The sequence below is a fragment of the Neovison vison genome, chromosome X (assembly GCF_020171115.1).
Source record: "Neovison vison isolate M4711 chromosome X, ASM_NN_V1, whole genome shotgun sequence".
In the NCBI taxonomy this organism is placed as follows: Eukaryota; Metazoa; Chordata; class Mammalia; order Carnivora; family Mustelidae; genus Neogale; species Neogale vison.
The window spans coordinates 124,156,604-124,180,303 of record NC_058105.1 but is presented as its reverse complement, the minus strand read 5'-3'; positions in this window follow the sequence as shown (position 1 = coordinate 124,180,303).

The following is a 23,700-nucleotide window of genomic DNA, read 5'->3' as shown; positions in this document are numbered from 1 at the left end:
AGCAGTCTGATTGTTTGCTAAAACGATAGGAGGCACTTCAGGGCTCGAAGACTAAATCCTGGTAGGAATTTTGAGGTTAATGGGAAACACACTGGGTATCTTGCTAGTTAGGGAAATACTGGGGCACAGGCAAGATTAAGGACAAAATGTACTCTAACACAGAAATGACACAAAATGGCGTGAAGTAGTCCAGCACAGCAGGGAGAGTCTGGCGAGAGCCTCTTCTTATGATTACTTGGGAAAAACATGAAGTAAAAGAACTGGAATATGCCATCTATCTATCTATCCATCCATCTACCTTTTTCATCTATCTGCATACATAGCCCCAAAATTTAAGTTTAAAGGGAAAAAAATCAGATTTGCATTTGAACTCTAACAATGTGCTACTTTTTTTAATTGTGAAAAGCTTGGAAAAATATAGATCGGTGAACAAAAACAATATAATACCAACCAGACTAAATTAACAATTGATTACATTTAGCCATTTTAACTGAGCTAAATTTAAAATAATAAAAAAGGGGGGGGGACGTCTGGCTGGCTTAGTTGGTGGAGCATGTGACTCTTGATCTTGGGGTCAGGAGTTTGTGCCCCACACTGAGCATAGGGTTACTTAAATAAGTAAATAAATTTTTTTAAATAAAAAAAAGGAGCAATATAGAAAACACTGAAATCCCTTTGATTCCCCGCCCCCCGCTTGTCCCATTTGCCTGTAACTATTTAATTGGCTGAGAACCCTTCCAGGACATGGTTTTATACTTTTATTTTATACACATATATCTTAAATGTGGCTTCAAAAATGCAGAACAGGGTCTTGTATGTTTTCTGATATGTAAATAAATGTTATCAAATCAGCACCTATTATAACACAACTTGATTTTTTTCATTCCCTGTTACACTTTTGGGCCTATCTATTCCAATACCTATAGATCTAGATCATTTTTTTAAAAGATTGTATTTATTTATTTGACAGACAGAGATCACAAGTAGGCAGAGAGGCAGGCAGAGAGAGAGAGGAGGAAGCAGGCTCCCCGCTGAGCAGAGAGCCCGATGCGGGGCTTGATCCCAGGCCCCTGGGATCATGACCTGAGCTGAAGGCAGAGGCTTTAACCCACTGAGCCACCCAGGGGCCCCTAGATCATTTTTAATGTGGCATCACATTCCCTTCTATAAATACACCACAATTTCTCTTTTCGCCAGCTGATGAAACCTTTGGGGTTTTTACATTTTTTCACGATTACAATCAATGCCACAAAGAAGAGTCTTGTCCCTGTTTCCAGAGACTTAGGTGGAGGAGGTTTTCCTGGGACCAGATGGAGGCAGAGCTGCTGGGTCATGATGTTTGCACGTTTTCAGCCATGCTAGATATCACTGCAATGTTCTCCCAAGAGGTAAGAGCCTTAGCGTTCCAATCAGCAGCCCTGACAGGTGGTTCGCCCTCATTCCTGTCAAAGTCCAACTGTGCCATTCTGAAATTGTCTCTCTCATCCAAGGGTCCCTGATAAACAGCCAAGATGAGTTTTTTGCCTATACCATGAATGGGACTGCAGTGGACATCTCTTACTCTGCCCACTGGCATCTAGAAATATCTAGAAGCCGAGCCTCCCTTTTCTATAGAGAGCTGCCCTTCAACCCAGTGGGTTGTTAGACACACAGTCATAAAGAAGTTTCTTCCTAGGTCTAGTGACCCACCCGGAGGTAGAGATCTGAATATGGACAATCAGAATTGCTCTTCGGGGGTTGATATAGGCAATGGGAGAGAAAATCTCTGCCGTCTTTCAGGAACTTGAGGAGTAAGGAACAAACTGCCTTTGTCTACCTGAGAATGAAACCGCAGAGAGGAAGGAGGAATCAAGACCAGATAGAAATTCTACTCCCAGGTATATTCCAGAAGGACTGAAAACAGGGACTCCAAGAGATATTTGTGCAGCAATGTCTGTTGCAGCAGTGTTCACAACAGCCAAAAGATGGAAACAGTCCACATGTCCATTCACAGATGAATGGATAAATAAAATGTGGTCTATCTGTATGATGGAATATTATTTGGCCATAAGTACAAATAAAATACTGACACCTGCTATGACATGGATGAACCTTGAAAACATTATGCAAATTGAAATAAGCCAGAAACCAAAGGACAAATATCGTACGATTCCACTTACATGAGATTTCTAGAATGGGCAAGTTGATAAAGACAGAAAGAAGATTAGAGGTTTCCAGGGGCTGAGGGGAGAGGGGAATGGGGAGTTACTGCTTAATGATTGGTTACAGAGATTCTGTTTAGGGTGACAGAGACTTGGAAACAGGTAGTGGTGATGGCACAACACTGTTAACATAGTGGATGCCATTGGCTTATACATTTAAATTGGTTAAAATGGCATATTTTATGTTATACATATTTTATCACAATAAAAATTATTAAAAAAACCCAAGACCATTAAAAATGAAAAAAAAAAAGATTAGATAGGTGAAAACAAAGACACACACACACACATCTTCTAATGACATCATTTGAGTCCCTGGATCCTACCATGCCTGAAGTCGGTACTAATTCTTTCCTTAGTTACATAAATCAATATATTCTATTTCTTTCTTTAAATAGTTTGAATTGGCTCTCTACTGCTAGGAAATGAAATAATCCTAAATTATAGGCATAACAGGCATTCCCATATAATCAGGAAGGAAAACAATGTGATCTTAACATCCACTTAGGTTCTAAACATTTTATTCAAACCTCTGCTGTTCGTGAGCAGTCAGTCAAATCTCACTCCAATTGAGGATGTGTGTGTGTTATTAGGAGCTGGTAATAGTTTAAATAAACATGATAATCACAATCCCCTAATTTCATTTTGATGCTTGATACAAGGTCTATCCCAACTAAATTTTTTCCAGATACATTTCTCCTCTAGATAAGGTGCTAAAGAGAATTAAGGGACATGCTGAAGAGGACAGAACAGAAAGAGTCCACAGTAATGAGAAGATGGATATTAAAAGTGATGCTTTTACTCTACTACAAAACAGAACATAATAAAAAAATAAAATAATTCTCATGTTATCTGCTCAATAGGGTTGTTTGGAGGCTCAAATAAAAAAATTGTGGAGCACAAAAAGAAAAAAGAAATGATCCAAAATCCTATGGCAAAAGTAATGATCGCATTTTAAGCATTTATACTGATCTGGAGAGCGGGTGTTCTCAGAGAGTCCCCCTCTGTTCTCAGAGGAACTAGGAGTCCCCCCCCCTTTTTTATAAAGGGAACTAAAGATTCCTGTCTTGATATGACCTGACCTTTAGTAATGGACCCAGCAAAGCCTGCGTGACAAAAGAGAAGGCTCGGAGAGGAAGGGGAGTGCTTCTCCTTGATTCTTCTCTCCAATTCACTTGATGTTTTGGTCTTTGCATAAATTTAGCAATAGACAACATAAATACAGCTGGATGTAAATAAATGAAGGTGTACAAAACGACATGGGTAATTTTAGTCCTTAACAAATTCATGTGAACAATTATACTTTGAATCCAACGGTTTCTCCTCTCTCGGGAATTATATCTATGGCAGACGCGGCTGATTTGCCTGTAATCTTGCACATAAAACGATTCAAAATGAAGCATAAAAATTTTTTAAAAATTTAAGAAGTAAAATAAAATAATAAAATAATAAGATTTAAAAAATAAAATCCCAAAATTTTAAAAATGAAATTAATTTAATTTTACAAATAATAAAATAAAATAAAATGAATCCATTTGCCAAGAGAGAGGCTATAGGATCAAAAGTATTACTTATTGTAGAATTTCCTTAAGGATTGAAATATGAATGGTGGGCAACAAAATTGTGAAAGGTCCCAAAATCAGTAATAAGAGCTACAAAAATCCTAGACGCGCAATATAGTCTTAGGACAGGCAAGAAAGCCGGAAGGGATTTGCTTGTATGGAGCAGGGCAAGGGAAGGCACGCCCAACAGGAAATTGGAAGACACTAGTGACAGCGACAGGCAAAATCCAAACATCAGTAATGGGTTAAATTGTTTTATAAATGTTTCCCCAGTGGCCAAGTGCTACAAATGCAAATTCATCAGGAAATTCGGCAAAAGACAAAGAGAAATGTATTATTTGTTCAACATGAAAGAAAAAGCACAAAGACAGGAAAGGAATACTACAACATTATGAAAGTTGAAACGCCATTTTTCTTCTCTGTTTCCTTCCTTTTCCTCTTCCTTTTCTTTTCTTTCTTGTTCTTTTTTCTTTTCTTTCTTTCTTGTTTTTCTTTTTGGCTCTAAAACGACTCCATAAGGATTGGGAGGAGGGGAGTGGCAAAGGAACCAGGGAATTTCTTTCGGAAAAACAAGCAAGGTTTCCAAAATTCACTATGCTTCTCTTCGTCTAGTTTAGTCTGCTTCTCTCCTTTCTAAATGCTTACGTGGGTGCTCTCTCTGCCTAGTATTCATAAGCAAGACATTTTTGAAATATACAGCTTCATACCAGCAATGGGGGGGGGTGGACAGAATAGCACACAAAGGAGCTTGCGTTTCAAATACTAGCGCAGAGAACTGCTTCTTGAAATCTGTAACACTTCGAGCTCCGGGAAGGCACAATTGACTGCATGTGTCAGTGGTACACAAGACCTTCCAAAAGGACGCAACACGAACGACTACGGTGTATGGCCTAGATCTCATTATAGCACGATCAGAAACAGGAGCTGATATTTCCATCTTTGACACCATGTGAGTTCTTCAGTCTGCTTGTATTCAAGGGGGTCCAGTTGAACGAATTAATACCGTAGTTATGGGGAAAATTATTTGGCAGAAAGGAGGGACAAGGATGGACTGGGAGGAGTAACTGACACGGAAAGTCATCTGATACTACCAGTTAAGCTCCAGAATTGGGGTTTTGAGGATAATTCCAAATAAAACCCCAGACATTGGTTTGGAAACGGTTTCTCTATTAATCTGTGCTCTACTTTTGTGGCGTTCCAATGAATGATATCCCCAAATTATAAACGTTTTCTTCGAACCGAATTTCCTGTGAATTGGCAACAATTAGTTTAATTGGATTGAAGGAAATACGATTAATTTTGAGGAGGATACGTTTGCACTGAATCTTCTCGAGGAAAATCTATGCTGTTTTGGTGAAAGTAGGAACCACAGTTATAAATAATTCATTACAGAATGCAGTCCTATGATAAATTTGAGGGCTCGCTTAAATACTGACATATTCTCTGTAATAGTTGGCCACCAGAATTCAATGTATCATAGGGAGTATTCTTGTTTTTAGTGTTTATTTTCATTCCAGTTAGTCCACATACAGCGTTATATTAGTTTCAAGTGTAAAATACAGTGATTCAATATTTCCACCCATCACCAGTGCTCACGACAAGTGTGCTCCTTCACCCCCATCGCCTAGTTCCCCCCCCTCCACCTGCCAACTGGTGACCATCACTTTATTCTCTGTAGTTCAGAGTCTATTGTTTGGTGTTCTCTCTCTCTCTCTCTCTCTCCCCTTTGCTTGTGCTGGTTCTTAAATCCCCCATATGACGGAAATCCTATGGCATCTCTCTCTCTCTGCCTGACTTCTTTCACTTAGCATAATACCCTCTACCCACATCTTCACGTCCTTTGTGCAGTTTCTCATCCCTTCCTCATTTCTGCAGGTGTTCCCTGCATCCATTCATTGGCTCACTCCTCAGAAATGCAGAGCTATAAAATGTTTACTTCCATATATTAATAACTATCATTTATTAAACAGGCATCCTAGGTTCCTTTCTCTATTACATAATTTAACCCTTGAGACAACATTTTCATCTCCATTTCAGAGCCGAGAAAGCCAAGTTCCTGAAGGGTTGGCTAACTGGACTGAGACTGCATTCAAACTCAGACCTAACGCTATGCTGTCTCTAACCGAAAGAAGCTGGCAGAAAGGTCATAAAGGGAAATATATTAAAATACCAACTAAATGTTCACTGAGGATATATAGAACAAACTATATGGGACAAAATATCTTTTCCAAAATATTAGCCACAAGAGCTTGAAAGAATGTTCTAGAACTACATCCTATTAATCCTAAATCATTACTATTACTCAATTATTCATATTTAAATTTTTGAAGATTGAATGCTTATTGTTTTAGATCCTAATTAAGGGGTGGGGGCATCTTCATAAATACAGCATTTAAAACTTGTTAATAAAAGTTCAAAGCATCTACAAACTTTAGTTTGTCAATAAAATCTTCATATTGGATTTATGGACTATTTTCTATCAGAAATTGGTCACATTCTCATCATCCTTGTGCCTGTTTTCCTCTGTACTGCTGAGAAGCCTTGGCAATTTATCACGGGACAAAATATAGAGAAAGAGGAGGAGTAACCTTCAACCTGAGCATAAATCACACTCCTGCCACCACTGTCCAGCAGACCGAATGGCATCCAAGGGGAGTGACAGGGACCATTTCAGCTGAGTTACCTAAAATGGCTACACTGGATCACCAACTCATGGGTCTTGAATTAGCTACTGACACTTCCTTCTGGTGTTTCACAGAGGTCAAAAGTGAAACTGAGATGTCCCTGAACCAGACATGGGAGAAGAGGAGAGGACTTGTATAACCACTGAAAAATCCAACAAAAATCGATTTTTACTGAACGAGGAGATATAAAAATATGTACAAATAACTTTTTCTTATGTGACTGAAACAGTAATTATCATTGGAATATAACATGGTGTCTTTTTGCCAGGGAGTAACACATATTTGAAACAAGACTCTGTAAAGGTATAATGACTTACATAAATCTAAGAATGAAGGTCTGTTATGGGTTCCATCATGCATGCTTCCCCCTGATAGAGCCCCAGAGATCATCTGTAGCAACACATACAGCTTACAGTAGACAAAATAAAATGGAATGAAGTTTTTTAAAAATGTAGGCCCAAATTCATCTCTCTGTATTTGTGTATGAGTGATTTAGATTATTTTAACAGATCTCAGAATACAAAAGAAGGTAATACACAATCATTGTAGGAAATCATATACTACTAAGCTACATAAATAAAGATATCCTAACTCTTCTCAAATCGCGCAATTTTGTTAGCACTTTCTACATATCCTTCTACATCTTTCTTAGACTCATTGTAATATATGCCTATTTCCTTTAAACTTCTTTCCAAAATAGTATTATATTACCCCACAGTTTGCTTTTATCATTGACCAATACATCACGGATATTCTTCTGATTAATACATGAAAACAGTCATTCTATTTTCCTAGTTGCATAAGGTCAACTAAAACGACCAGTAGAAATAAATGACCAAGCCCCCAGATTTTGGTCTCCAATTCCAATCCCCACTGAAAGGTATCAGAGTTTCTTGGGAAAATGGCCAATTCCAGATCTCGCTCAGTGGCAGAGAAGATAGAAGACGAGCCTGAGACATCACGTAGTGCCAGAAATCAGGGAAGATCTCAAAGATACGGTCATTTCAGAAGGACATTGAAAGTAACTTAAAGAGGCCCTTATTAGTCAAATCTGTGATGATCTGAGCAGCAAACAGAGTAAGTGCAGCCAAGTTGCTAAGTCATAGCTGTACCGACTCAGGCTGGGAGAAGCTAAGTCATCTGGGGCAGTCCTGGCCGCCAGGAAGAAGTCGTCAATGTTGAAAAGGAGTTTTCATGACTCCAACGCAATGCTTCTACTATACGCCATGCCTCTTGATCAAAGCAGGACTGAACTGAAACGTGCAGAAGGGAGCAGAATAAAGAGACAGCTAGGAAGAGGCAGGTAAGCAAACCTGAATTTAATTTTCACTGGAGAGGATTTTCTAGGAAGTGGCCCTGGCCAACGACACAAAACCAGAGCCACAGCCACCCACACAGTGGCTGCACAAGATGGCCTTCAGCGAGACCACAAAAGGTCCTTGTGTTCCGATGGGCCAAGTGCTCCTCCCTCCTGGTGGTGCTTGCCTTTCAGGTCCCTGTAATAGTGGCCAAGCCCCACCTCGGGCCACCATGTGTTCTCTACCCCCGCTCTGCTACAGAAATTCCCAGATTATTCCTTCGGCTCCCCCTCGCGCCCTGTGGCTATGGGACTTCAACACTTCCTGCCTCAGAGCCTCAGCCAGCAGGCCTCAGAAACTCTGCCCAGCCCCATGCAAAGACGCTGAGCCCGCCCCCCACTATCCTCTCGCCCTGGGAGGGGTTTTGGCCGTTGTCTCCCCCACTTCCCGAACTCTGCTGGGACCTAGAGAGAGGAAGCAGCAGTCTATACTCCAACACCAGCTCCTGGGACGGTACAACTCTGGCCTTCGGTGAAGAACTATGCAGATGGCACAAGTTACAGCTTCTCTTTGGCAAAACAAGAAGGTCTGCTTTGGTCACTGTTCGTTCCCACAGCTGAAGAGCAATGGTCCTCAGAGCAGAATTAAGCGCCCATCTCTAAGCAACGAACGAAATCACAGAGACTTCAACACTGCTGTCCTTTTCCCCCGAGGCTCAAATCTCATAGGCCCTTCCTCTGACTCACTGTTCCCAGTCCCCTCTTGGCTCCTGCCCCCAGCACTATGCACACTCGCCCCCGAACTCTCAGGAACCCTGACCTTGTCTGATGGACACTGACATGTGTTGTCCAGGTCCCCCTTCCAGGGACGGCCGGTCGCCCCAGCTGTTGGGAGGGCTGCAGGTAGACAGACGGCCTTCTGCTGGCAGCAACTGAGCGGCAGAGGACTGTCCAAGTCAAGGATGCATCCTTCCCAGGGTGGCCTACACCCAACGATGATCGATCAAAGTAAAGGTATAAAATCTGCGCTCTTTGGCCCCAAGTGGGATCATTAGGATGGGCCATTTCATGCCAGAGCTATCCAGGGGTGTGGCCAAGGCTGATTTGGCCTACACTGCCGCTCAGCTTCTCCCTCTACCCAGCATGATTTCCTTCTTCTCCCCTTTCAGGTTCTGACCCCTTTTAGACATGTGTGCACTGACCTCCTTCTCATGGTATGCTTCCGGGAGCACCTGACTTGCAACACCCTGCCACCAGATCCCTGTTAGAACACCGGTGGGCCAAGATTCCCATCACGAACTCCACATACGATCTCCTGAATCCACGCAACTGGGGAGGGAGGGCAGCTTCCTTCCAGATACAGCCCCCTTCCTCTGATCATAAGCCGCTCAGGCCCATCAGATGAGCCAGGCACCAGCCCTCTGGGCTTCTCAGATGCAAGAAACAGACCTCATGTGTCTCAGCTTGATTCCAATGATGCACCCCTAAGGAGGCCAGGGGCTAGAGGCAGGAGTCCCCTGCCCTCATTCCGACGGGTAAGGATAATGGGACTCTCGGTGCCACTTCCTCCAAGAAGTGCCCCCAAACACACATACACCCACAAACTCCTCTTAACTCTTACCTCCCATGTCAGTGACTCCTCTCTTCAGGTTTTCCGTGGTCAACTGAGAATTACTGTTCCGGTGGTATCTTGGAATGCAGTGGCCATTGTCTTCATTCCTCAGCCAAAACTGACCTAGAAGAGCCCCATTTTAACATTTTACATTATGGAAATGCTTGGATGTGGCACAAATATCTTTTGGAAGAACTCTAGCAGTGGTCTTCTCTGAGGAGGGAAACGGATGAGCAGGGGAGAGGGAAAGGACTGAGACGTGCTTTTCACGGTCTTTTGTGCCATGTACATGCATGTCATACGTATTAGACCGAACCTTATGGAATTACCAATATCTGACCATTTAAGAAAACTGTTTTCAGGATTTTATTATTAAGTAACCTCACACTCAACGTGAGGCTCAAACTAAGAACCCTTGAGATCAAGAGTCGCACGCTCTCCTGACTGAGCCAGCCAGGCGACCTAATATTTGACCGCTTTTGATCCACAATTTTCTTATTACCTTGTCTACCCTCAGCATGGTTGATTAAAGGAAACCAGGGGTGGACTACTTGATGTTTCTCCTACCACCAGATGATAATCACTGTAAGTAGCCTCAACTGTCCCTTATCTCGGCCTCTCAAACCCTGACCCTGCTATAGAATTTTCCTACTACCATCTCTTACACTCTAAGTTTGTTTCTGGAAGCAGAATAGAAACAGGATGCAAGCTAAGGAAGACCATCAGTAACAGTCCCCCTCTGTCCCCACCCTGCATCCAACACTCTTCCCAAGGCCCCAGATCAATAACTCTCTTTCAAGACTCTGCTAAGACACTATCCTCTCCTTCTAGCCTTTTCTGGATTTCTTCTTGCTGCCTGTAGCCCACTGAAGAGAGACTAACCATTCTGCAGTCCAGATGCCCCTCAGAGGCTTTGTCACAGTATTGGCTTTATGTGTACACACACCTAGCTCCTTCATGAGAAATTTTTTTTTTTTTTTAGGAAAAAAGTTCATGTGTTCATACCCCAAATCAGAACAGCCCCAGGATCGGACCAGTAGGTTCTGATAAAATGGAATTGATAAGCCTTTGCTAAATGAATGAACGACCTCGTTGTAAAAGGTGGCATTCTTCACAGCACAAACGAATTCAACAAATACTTCGTGTTGGACACTCCTTATTTGAGTTCAAGGGCAATATTTTGTGTGACTGTACAGTGGGATACAACTGTGAATCATTAGCTTCTGCAGACTTCTGGTCAATGGTCCGTATATGATAGATGTCTTGGATCCCCAGTCCTAGCCCACAGAAATGCAGTCTTTCTGAAAACATACCTTGACAAAGAAGGGTAGCCAGTAAGACCCTGGTTCCTATAGACGATAATTCTGTTATGCTTCATAGCCTCCAAATTTCTATCTTGCTTCTAAGTGATGAAGAATTTTGAGTCTCCAAGGAGGACAAATAACAGGAGAAAACTTTGTCAGGAAATGACAGGCCCTCAGGGCCAGAGTTTAGAAAACACTTACGCAGGTGAGGCTGTTTTCAAGAAGTTTCGACTACATAAATTCCTCTTTGTCAGAGTTACCATGTCTTAGTCTAGGACAGTTATTATATTTTCTTATTATAAGCATGCACTGTGTTCTGCATCTGGCGCACTTGCCAAATTGTAGATTTATTCCTGTTTCTATACATCTGTGAAAAGAATGTGTGTTCTGTTTCATCAGGGAGTTACTTGAAGTCACAGGTTGCTAATTCCAAATGAATAGAAACAGTGATTAATCTGAGAGATACGAGTTCGCCACTATTCATGTAACAGATGTCCATTATGATGAGCTACACATTTGTTCCATGTTTATACTGGAATACAAAAAAGGAGGGTCCGACCATTTCGAGAAAGAAAGAAAGAAAGAAAGAAGGAAAGAGGAAAGGAAAGAAAAAAAAGAAAAGGAAAGGAAAGGAGAAGAAAAAGAAAAGAAAGGAAAGGAAAGGACGATGGGGTAAGAGGGGCATTAGAAAATACTTGGAAAATGTTTATTCAGGTGCCAGGTTAGATGCACGGAGACGTGCGGTATGTCTGCAGGGTGGCAGGTAAAGAGCGGAGGGGAGGGAGGGAGGGCGGGGAGTAACCCGGGGGTAAATGCTCCTGGCTTCGGTTCAGGGTGTGGATATTAACTCAGTTCATCTCACTTGGCTGACAGAAGCACTAATGCCAAAACCGGCAATTTCATCAGCATCAGCTACACAGAAGATGGGATTTCAGAGGGAGGCACAAGAAAAGGGAGAATGATGTATGTAATTTTATTCAAATAATTAAAAACAAAGTTGGCAGTCTATCTTCCTGTCAAGAAGAATAAATCTCAGACTATGGAGTTGGAAGGGGAGTGCAAGAGGCTTCCTGCTGCTCCGTGTTAACTTCGGTCCAATACAAACTTTATAGTTGACTCTTCACAAAAACATCCATTTAAAATGATCCTCCTATGTTTTGTTTTGTTGTTTTTTTTCCTTTGGTTGCTCGGTGAGCAGAGCTCACACAGCAAGAGGATACAAGCCAGGAGAGAGCGTGGAGGGGGCTGCCTGCCTGAGCCACTCCAGAGCCCTTCCGCTTCACAGCCACAAATAAAGGGTTCGTGTAACTGAGCTACTTCTCCAAAATAAGATGAGTGACGGAGAGGTTTCCAGAACTTTCCTTTCTCTCATTATTTACCTCCTGTGCTCATATGCCCCAAAACAAAAGCGGGGCCCGGCCTATAGCAGGATCCAAATACGTACATACATACGCATAAATACGCACATACTTTTTACATGAGTTCAGCACACAGGGGCTGGACTTAACGACATGTGCACAGGGATGGAAAACATTTATCAAAGGAGTCATCATCTTATGTATCTGTGGGCTCACTGGATGGTGGCAGATGCAGTATCAGAACAAAAAGCTGAAGAATTCTCTCTGGATGTCTCAACCTGGCTATTACAAGTCCTGAACTATATCTTTCTGGAGTTTCTCTTCAATTGTCACTGCTTAGAGGAGAGGGCAAGCTCCGTTGTTACTAACAAAGAGAGATCAGCATAGCCAAGTGATGAAAAAAAAAAAATTAAAAGTCCAAACAGACTCACCGACGAAGGTTTTGCTTCTAAAGCATCTTAATCACCATTCGTCTGCATTTCCGGTAATGTATATAACAACTCGTCAGTAGCTTCTAAAATGTTAAATTTAGGATGCAGTAAGGCTCCACGGTTCTACTAAACCTTTCTTTGTAGTGTGTGAAGATGAGGACAGACACGAACATCTCCCGCGTTGCCGACACTCCAAGTCCAGTTAGAGAACAGAGCCGCTCCGCAGAAAAGCCCGCGTGGGGACTGCACTTGGGGCGCATGAGCAGGGCCGCGGCAGATTGGTCCGCCTTGAGCCATGCAGGGAGCAAGACACCGCAAAGGTAGCCAGGATGATTAAGGAGGAATTCCACAACTTAAAAATGACATGTTGCCATGCCAAGTTAGAAGGGTTGGTAAGTGGGTACTTACATCTGCAACTGCTCTGCCAAAAAGCCTTAATGTTTTAGCCTAATCCCACTGAGTGAGCCAAGCTGACGACAGAGGAAAAGGCTTTCCTTTTTGAAGGAAGCAGGAATTAGGATAATACAAGGGTCGGCAAAGGTTTTCTGTCAAAGGCCAAAAGCCAGCGTCCTTGGCCTCGTGGGCCACACGGTCTCTCTTGTAAACGTTCAGCTCCGCCGCTGTGCTGAAAGCGGCCATCGGCGGGATGTGAACCGATGGGCAGGGCTGTGTTCCAGCCAAACTGCATTTATGAAAGCAGTTGACGGGCTGGGTTTGCCTCATAGCCCGTAGTCTGCCAACCCCTCAAATAATCTGTAGATGGCTCTCCAACAGACTGAAACCTACGGAAAGCTGCAGATCACAAGGTCAAATTGAAAACTACACTGCTTCTTAATTCGCTGTATTTTAAAATGTGCTTAGCAGTACCCCGAATTCCTGTGTGATCTTATGGTGTCTGCTTGCTAATAGCATTTTCCTTAAATGCATTGAGATGCACATCTTTTATCCAACTATTGGCATGAGCTTAGATTCGGTCAAGAAAATCAAGTCATTCTAAACATTCCAGGAATAAAGGACTTAATATGTTAAGTAGGGCTTACGTCAATGCCGGAATACACTGAGACAGTTGGGTCAAGAAAGTCACTAGAAAAGGCCTGGGAAGCAGACGCTGACTATCTCTCAGCCTGGCATAGCGACGTGGGCGCCCATCCAAAGCTCTACGGAAATCTCCGATCCGTAAGATCATCTGAGAAACCTTGCATCGCCTCTCAGCGTGCTCCAGCAAAAGCCACTGCTTCTCGAGCTCCCGCTGCAAAGCCATCACGAGCCTCCTGTCTGCCCAACACCCAGCTGCAAGCACCCCTGAGCACACCAGCTTCTACTTCTCTTTCACTTGAAAAACAGCAGACGTGACCACATCGGCAACCCTAACGCGGGACAGTATGGGGACAGGGACCACAGGAGACGTGGTGCCCTGCTTCTCTTCAGGAATTCGGAAGACATCTCCGAAGGGGTGGTGGTGAAGCCTCTTTGGCCACAGACAGTCCAGCACATTCCACCCCTTGGCTAGTGCAGCGTCCCAACACTGTCCTTTCAAGCATCTTCAACTTCCAAATAAGTGAACGATGTGATGCTTCCGTCCTACTTGAATCAACTCTCCCCCATACCTCCCAAACCCATTCCTTATGTTACATAATAGGCAGAGGGAAGAAGACCACATTTTATGATATGTACAGACACGTCCATATCACAACAGGAAGAAAATATGCCCATTGCCATCCTCATGTGTACAACTGGCCACAAGACTGTTGCGGTTTTTTGGTGCAGTTTTTATACCTTTCATTTTCTACTGTTCGTGTGGATCACAGCCAACCAGCATGCTCAGTGGGATCATCATCCAGGCCCGAGCGGGATCTGCCATCCTCTGGTCATCAGCAGGTGACCCCCCCATGCAGTAGTCTAACCCGGCTCTCTCCAACTCCCAAGCGCCCTGGCAGAGCCCAAGTCCGCACCTGCTCTAATTACCGCCCCCCCCCACCTTGTGGCAGCTGCCTGGCTCGTGGGAGGCAAACAGGTTAGAGGTGGGAGACCCAAGAAGGGGTATGGAGTTTGCCGTACTGCCAAATCCCCATATCCACACACACCCCCACATTTTAGCCTTTCAATCCAGCCTCTGATCCCCCAATGGGTACAAAATTCAACTTTGCCTTCAATTAATGTAATCTCTCATTCTCTCTCTCTCCCTCTGTCTGAAATCCAGTAGATTTAAGACTGGTTTTCACTCAAATTACACCTAAAAGGCATGTATTAACTCTCTTGGATTAAAGCTAGGTAGCTGTGTTGATTACAGACTGGGGTTCATGAACAGTCTGCTTCATACCAAGGAAAAGCCCGTTTCAGAACTTCAAAGTCTAAACTCCCCAGCCAGCTAGTTCTCAAACGTGTGCTGGTGGTCAAGGGCAAGGATAACACGTGTGATGGTTCAGTGCAAGCCCTCCCCCTCCCCCACGCCTAAGAAACCAAGAGATTAGACTCCTCCTCTAATGACGGATGTTTTAGTAGGCAAGGGATGAGATTTTTCTTTTTTCAGAAAAAGGAAGAAATGGTCAAAATGTTAGTATCATCTGAATAAGTTTTGCCAGTCAAAGCCCCCGAAACACCCAGGTTAGAATGCCAGTTTCCAAATCCTCTTTCCTGTCACATGTACATGTACACGTACACACACACACACAGACTTTCATAAACCGGGTCAGATGGATTTCACCTAGTGTAAGGGAGTAGGTTTCAGTTCGCTCTATGACTCCTTTATCACACTGTTTAACATCTCTAAGCATCCTCACTGGGACAATGAGGATACATATAATTTTCTTTTTTTTTTAATTTTTAATTTTTTTTTATTTTTTATAAACATATATTTTTATCCCCAGGGGTACAGGTCTGTGAATCGCCAGTGCTGTGAAGTGTATACATATAATTTTCTTAAGCAAGCTAGTCCCGAAATTTAAGTGAGGTGAAACGGGCTGGGGCGCGACCTTTCACAATCTTACTGAGGCACCAACCTGCCTACCTACGACTTCCCTTGTTACCTCGGGAATGCACCTGTGCTCGACTTGGTTTTTTTACTTGACTAGAGTTCAGGTGCTCTGAAGTTACATGTTAATTCACAGACTTCTGTCCCATAGAAAAGACAACCCCAAAGGTTGTGGTTTTATTGCCCTGTAGGACAGTAATCAGCTTTGAATCTACCCTAGAAATCTTACTGCAATACCTTTTTCCCCCTCAAAATGCCTATAAATACCGAGTTTCTCACAATGCTCTTGGAATCAGCTTAACCCATTTACAGTTCTGATCATTAATGAGTTGAATAAATTCTTGACAGGTGTTCATTCTGTATTTGTACCAGATTATGTTTTTAGTTCTTTAAAAATTATACTTTTGACAGTACCTATCTTATGAAGTAGCAGTCAGAATTAAATAAAATAAAGCAAATAAAGTAATTAATAAGGCCCTGACACATATTAAACAGTTAATGAATGTTAGATATTATTATTAGCTATAATTAAATACAGCATGATCCACAGGAAATAGAAAATGTAACATATCCAAAACTTCACCCAGAGACACCCATTTGCCAAATCAAAAGAAATAAAATTAAGAGACTAGTCACACTGAGCTCTAGCTTGATTTCCCTGGAGATTTTTGAATTCTCCAGAATGCAGCCCAATGAACTGAGCTTTTGAATTAGTAGCCATTTTCATGGATGATGCCAAATCTTGTAATTACTGGGATCTATAACAGTACACAGAGTAAGTATCATGTCTCAGAAAGATATGTAATTTTTTTTCCACCACACATGGCCTGTAACAGAAAATAAAATGGAAACTGGGTTTAGAGTAAAAAATAATGTGTTCACCCTCCATCCTGCTTTGATATGCCCAGTTGTAATCCCTCATTTTATTTCCTTCCATTTTAGTGGAAGGAAGTGTTATTCCCCGTTTTTTCCCCCAAAGTATATACTAGCTATGTCCTTCATCTCATCCTTTGTCTGATTCCAGTAACTGCCAAAAATAATGGTGTTTTCCCATGGAAAACTTGTCCCTTAAAAGAAACTAAAGGATAATAAAAGGACAAGCATGACCAGTTTCTCTAACTTCACTATGACTTTGGTTGCTGTTGATGTTCCAATAATTTTCTCAGATTATAAATCCTGAAAAAGAGAACTCAGTCAATTTTAGTGTTTGTTGTTTGGTTTGGGGGGGGCGGTAAATGTTGGGACAACACTTTAGAAGTAATTCACAACCTTTCCGTACTGACATCTAAAGAAGAATGAGAAACCACCTACAGAAACAACACAGACACTGGGGCATAATATTTCCACGCACAAGTACAAGGGAACAGGATGGAACTGGAGGTTACCCTGCACTATACACAAAACCGCAGAGAGGCTGGGTCATCAAATGCTTTTTAAATACCTTCAAACACTGAAATACAATGCAGGAACCTATTGCACTCGGTTAAAAAAAAAAGCAAACAAATACATAGAGGGACTTAAATCAAGGTTAAACAGTCAGCTGTTGTTCAGTTCCAGTGACCAAAGAAGAGTAAGTTGAATTTAAAAGAAAGTGAAGAAGACAAAGAACACATGTAAGAATGATAATATCTGCAGGCTAACTTAGGGGTCTACACCAAGTTCAGATAAAACAAGTTCAGCGTAATCAGCCACATAACATACATTTGCATGTATGTATGTACACAAGTGTATTTTATGTGTATTCACAAGATCGCACGCACCTTTGCCAGCCTTTAATATGAGAGAATACCAGTGAACAGGTAGAGAATTCAGAGTCGAGGCACCCCTCATTCAAGATAATTCTAGTCTGTTATCGCTCAGAATTTGGCCCCTAGACCAGCAGCATCAGCATCACCTAGAAGCCTGTTCAAAATGCAGACTCTTGGGGCGCCTGGGTGGCTCAGTGGGTTAGGCCTCTGCCTTCTGCCCGGGTCTGGTCTCAGGGTCCTGGGATCGAGCCCCACATAGGGCTCTCTGCTCGGCGGGGAGCCTGTTTCCTCCTCTCTCTCTCTCTGCCTACATGTGATCTCTCTCTTTCTGTCAAATAAATAAAATCTAAAAAAAAATTCAAAAAAATGCAGACTCTCAAGCTTCACCCCAGATGGCCTGAATCAGAACGTAGCTTTTAACCAGACTGACTGCAGGTGATTCGTATGCCCGAATTCGTCTGTGAAACACTGCCCTGGAACCATGATAACCATCTCCAAAGCTACTAGCTGCCTGTGTCTATCGAGTTATTGAAATGTGATTAGTGAGACCAAGAAACTGCATTTTTCATTTTAGTTAAAATTAAAATTTGGAAAATAATGCCTGACGCTGTGATTGGACTACTTCTAAGCTAAACACGTTTGGAACAACTGGGGTATGTAGGAATCTAAATCCAGATCATATTTCTGGTGAAAACTCAGCATCTGAACTGCAAAGTACTGTGAAGTATAGATCTCAAAGACACAGGATGAAAAAATGTACATAAAATGTGTAATTGATCATTTTTATAAAGATTAAAGGTTAAAAAGATAAAATCTCAGATATACTACATTAAATTTAATATATTCTTAAAATTCACGTGCTGTTTTTACTTCCTAAAATGTGACTACTAGAAAAGGACAGCTCACCTATTATTTCTACTGGACAGGGCTGCTTTCGACCCACGTTAGAAAACTACTGGTGCCTGGCTCCCAGTTCCAGGGAGTCTGATGAAACTGGTCTGGGGTGAGCCTGGGCAGTAGCGTTTTTAAACTCTCCCCGCTGATTCTATTCATCTGCCAGGTAGAGAAGCACTGCCCCAGCTTAACACAGAGTCATCAATCCCCACTGATAAATAACGGCCTCAGAAAGACCAGAAGGACCTTTTGGGCGCTCCCATCATCCCTCGACAAAATTGTAGAGCTGGAAAAGTAGTGCCCATTTCTTACCTAAAGAGTGAAAAAGCATCCCCGCTGATGTCATCTGGGCCGAACGCTGGGTGACAATTTTCTACCTCGACTTCAGGCAGAATCAAACCCAGGTGAAACTCAGTACTTTCTCGGCATTTCCAGAAATCCACCACCGGTTCTTCCGGGAATTCATTCCCATATCTGATGTAGGGGATCTCCTACTTGTGTGTGTTTAGAACAATCTCCTGGGTGGTTTGCTTACAAGGAGGTTGCGGGGCCCCAGTGTTCATGGCAGCTCTGTGGCACGCTGACCAAGCATCCTGGCTTGCCTGGGACCGTCCCGGGCTTGATTTTAGCCAGAAAATCCCACATCCGGGGAACTGCCCAGTTTCGAGCAAACTGGGCCAGCTGGTCATCCCACCCCAGGAAAGCAGGCGTTTAACAAGCAGTCCGGGTGATCCTCATGCCTTCCAGGTGAGCACACTTTTAGAGCCACTTGGAGAAACAAAGACACCTGAATACTTCTTCATGAAGTTCTTTCTGGATTAATCAACTGTCCTGAGAAGACAGCCACTGAAGTTACACAAATAATCAATTCAGCGGATAACCGATTGGGGAAATTGCTCTAATTTAATTTAACATAGTAGATCATCTAAAACTATTTGGAAGGAACAATTACCAAAGAAATCACCCTGACAGCCTCGAAGGGACCTCTTCCATTGTCAGGAATTCAGCAGAGAGGGACTGGGGAGGAAAAGTAAACGTATGGCATGAAGGTGTATCAGTCTTGAGTTTGAATCATTGTTCCTGTCATTTGCTAGCTGTGCAACTTTAGGGAAACTCCTTAACTTCTCTGTGCCTCAGAGCTTTCATCTGTAAGGATGAAATGAGTAACTTATACTGACACTGAAGGTTAGCCATGAGAATAAGAAACAATGCATTGCATCACACAAATCCCAGTTGAGGAACTTTACAACATGCCTGACCAGTAGTCCTCAAAACTGTGAAGGTCATCAAAAATAGGGAAAGTCTGAGTAACTGTCACAGCCGAGAGGACACATGACCATCAACTGTACTGTGGCATCCTGTAAGAGATCCTGGAACGGAGAAAGGACATTAGGGTAAAAAATTCAAGTAAAGAATGGATGTTAGTTAATATTAACGTATCAAAGTTGGCTTAGAGCTTACAACAAATGTACCATACTCAGGTAAGATGTTCATAATAGGACAAACTGAGTGTGGGGTGTGCGGGAACTCTGCACGTCTGGAAAACTTCCCTCTAAAAATAAAACTATTCTAAAACTAAAAGTTTATTACCAGAAAGTGCCTAGCGGAGGAGTGCCCAGGCCAGAAGTACCTTTTAATAATAGCTGTTACTATTACTGGGACCTGTATACGTAAATCATGTGAGGAATGATCCCAACAAGAAGACTGTCATCTTGATTCGACATTTTTGGGAGGACCTAGGAGCTGTTCTTGGAGATTGGGGTTGAGGGAAGAGAAGAGAAGGACAAAGGGCAGCTGAGGAGGCCACGGACACTGTGGGTTTTGTCTCCAGCAGACCCACCCCTGTAACGTCCGACACGGGACCCAGCTGGTTTTCTTCTGAGTCTGTCATTATTTCCTTCATTCAACCATCCTCTGTTCCGGGCCCGACCTCCTCTCCCCTTCTGCCTGTGCGCCCACACACTCCATGTCCGTGTAACCTCGGGTGGGGGCTGGGCGCGGGGGCCCCGACATTTGGGCCCAGGTCGGCTGTCCCCTGGGGTAGTTTCTATCTGCAACGACGGGGGACGGAGCTTAAGCAGAAATACCGTAGTGACCGCCCGTCCTGTATGGTACCTCACGTCTTCTATTAAATCAAGCCTCACACAGATTTGGTTAGATAAGCAGGACAGGTGTTTTTTAGCTCCTTTGGAGAGACGTAAACATTTTTGGAAAGGGAGGAAAGGAGGAAGACGGCAGGAGGGAGAAGGTAAGAGAAGGGAGACCCGTAAGGTGCCATGGCCCTCGAACAGTTAATTAATGGGCAGAAGCAGATGGGTGGCTTAAGTGACAGACATTTATTTTCCCACAGTGCCTACGTCAGGGAGCCTGAGCCGCGGGTGTCACCCGGGGGTGCTGCCCTGCTGTGTCCTCGTCTGCGCTGTCTCTCCCTGCCAGGCTGACACCCCTCTCCGGGCCTCACTGAACTTGAACTACCTCCTTAAAGGCCCGTCTCCGAAGACAGTCACATCTCAGATGAAGGCTTCAACTCATGAACTTGGGGGGCACGAGTGAGTCCACACAAAGACGTTCTCTGACAAGGGGCAAGAGGGTTAAGAGGACGAGCAGGGACGAAGAGGCGGGCGGACGGGAGGACCGCACACGAGGGCCCGCAGGCCTACTCGGAAGGCCACTTGGATTTTGTAAATCAGCTTCTACTGCTGCGTGCCTACAGCCACCACGGACACACGGCCCAGGCTTCTGCGAGGAGGCCGAGCCGAGCGGCCGCCAGTCTGGCTCACCGAGCCCCCGACCACTCCTCTTCCACCCTTCTGGGCCAACAGAGGACAGCTCGTTTCCTCCGCACGAAGACTCCCTAGGCCGCCTTCTTGCTTGCCACGTCGCCCATGAGGCGGTGGAGGCTCTACGACGAGAGCCGGCAAGCCTGGAGAAGATCTCGAACATTCATTCGGGGAAGGGAGCCCTTTCCAGGCCACCCCACCGCAGGACCTAGGGCCTTTCTCCTAGACCTTGGCATCGCCTGCGGCCTGGGTCAATGGTCCCGCCAGCACCACGGCTTCCCCCTCAGCCTCCCTGCCTGCTGTCACTCGGGCCCGAATGTCCCGCTGGCCCCATCCACACCTGGCGAGTTTTTGCTTATAGCTATTTCAGGTCCTGGGCTTCTTGAAATTTTATTTTCTTTCACTTTGTTTTGTGCCAGGGCATGTGTTTTGTATGATCAGCATTTACATAGAAAGCAGATCGCGCGCATCAAGGGAGCCTTGCAAATAATTATGTAGACCTTAAGGGGTTTCCACGGATAATTTTGTGACTGTTAGTCCTAAATGCAATCGCTGGTCCTCTTCATTACTAGACAGTATGTTCCCTTTTCAGCATCCGACATTGAACTCAGGCTGCTTTCCTCGTTGTATCTATTACAACTGGGGTTCCTGTTTATGGACGCGTTTGTGGATGGGAACCAGTTCTCGGATCCTCTTTGAATTCGTGGAGGCGTTCCTTGCATGTGAACCCACGGCCTTTTCACTAGGCCTACGGTGGAATTCAAGGAAGCAAAACGGCAACTGGGAGGACTCTTACTGTTGGCTCAAGGACTCTTCCCAGGACTTGGCTTCTTGATCTTCCCGTGCGCACAGACGAACGCTCTGCGGAGTGTTGTGCTTTCGTGTATCCACATCGTTTCCTCCGAGCAGCAGCCTCGTGCCCACTTCATGGGGTCCTAGATGGGCTGCCAGGTACAACATTCCAGGGCCCTGCAAATCGTATCGCCCCGTTCTACCCTGAGACACCGCAGCTGACACAAGGGAAACTATGTGACCCGATGGGAGCCAAGTCCCCAGCATGTGAGAGAAGTTGGGAGAGAGGCCGTCCAACAAAGGGATGCTGTGCTGACCGAGGGAGCGAGGGAGGCGGAGCCCCCCCGGCACCAAGCCCTTCCTGAGCTCTTACCCACCTCTGGCCTTCCTGGGCATGTAAACCAACACGTTCGTTTGTCTCCTTAGCTAATCCAAGTCAGACTTCTCAGTCGAAACCCAAAAGATCCTCACCAATATAACAAACTTCCAGATTTTCCGAGTGTTCTCAGAAATATGCATCGGCAACTCCAAGAGGGCACAGGGCACTGGGCACTGGGATCCACGGGGGGCCCCCTCCTAGTGGCAGTCCTAGAACTCCTAGGCCATCCCTCTATCAGGCCCGAGGGTCTTAGAAACGGACAGCCTATGGGACACGGGAAACAACCTCATTTCTTCGATACGTATTCCTGGGTTCTGCATCTCCCTACCCTTCGGCCCATCTTGGAGTAGAAGCAAGACAAAAACCTTAGGCTGGGACACTGATGGAATCCATCTGGGGAAAAGAAGAAGACCAAGTAGGATTTACGGCTCGGCCCACACACTGATAATGCTTCACAGAGTGAGCGAGGCACAGTCTGGTGCCAGGGCTGGACCGCAAACCTACCAGTGGGCCCAGCACAGCCGACACCTCTCTGAACCTGTCCGAACTCTGCCTGGCTGGATTCTACAGCTGTCACCTCAAGCGTTAGCTATGACTCCGAGTTTCCTGCGAGAAACTCGACGACATCGCTCTGCGGAGGAGAGGCCTGCCCACACCAGCCAGCACGCTGAGCCAAGCGACTGGGAGAGGCCTTAAGGCCATGTGAACGGCACGCTCAAGTGTGTTTGCAGGTATGGATAAATAAGCACGCTTCTGTGCTGTCTCAGGTCTTCGCAGTTTAACTTGGCTCCCTCTGTTTCACGCTGATGGGAGCCGAAGTCAATTCTTACGACCCACAAGGAAGGAAAGATCTTTGTGTTAAAGGCGGTCTGCCAAGGTGCTAATTCCATCTTTGGTAGGTTTTTCCCAGGACTGTGCTCCTCGTCCAGGAATTTCTCTGAGCTTGGTGGTTCGAACGTCCAAATTCCAGCTTTGAATAAATAAACCAGCTAAAGTGCTCGGTTGCCTCAGGGAATAGGAGGGTGGTTTCTGAACCTCCATCGCCCCCCAGTGGCAAAGTTTTTTTTGGTCAGGGATAGTCTTACTTCAAAAGGCTTGAGATTCATCCTTACGAAGTTGTTTTTTTAAAAAAAATTTTTTTTTTAATTCTCACACTGAAGATTATGAAAAGTTTGTGTGGACACGTATTAGTAACGTCATACTAATAGCTGCTGGGTCACGGGGTCACAGATTCATGCGACAGCCAAGAAATATACAATTGGACGGATCTCACCAATTGGGGTGCCCCTTCAAAAAAATTCCTACCTACCATAGCTGCAAAGTCCAGTATTAAAGCAATTACCTCAAATTAGGTTTTTTTTTTTTTAATTTAGAGGATCCAGACCCGGGCTTCCATTGCTTCTGGTCCAATTAAACCGTTAGGAATTACTATGACTTTTGGGGACTTGTGCTATCTATCCCTTTGTAAACTTTTCCACCATAAAATGTTCTGTAACATTGTCCAAGGAGGAGAGAAAATATTCAAACCAATAAAAGTGAAGGTTTATAAACCATATATGTATAACTTTGCAAAAGCCAACATCAAACACACACAACGCGCACAGAAATATCACTGTCAGGTTGGCAAAGCTTTGAGCGGATTATGCATGAAGTGGCAGAACGAAATGAATAAAAGCTTTAGTGACTT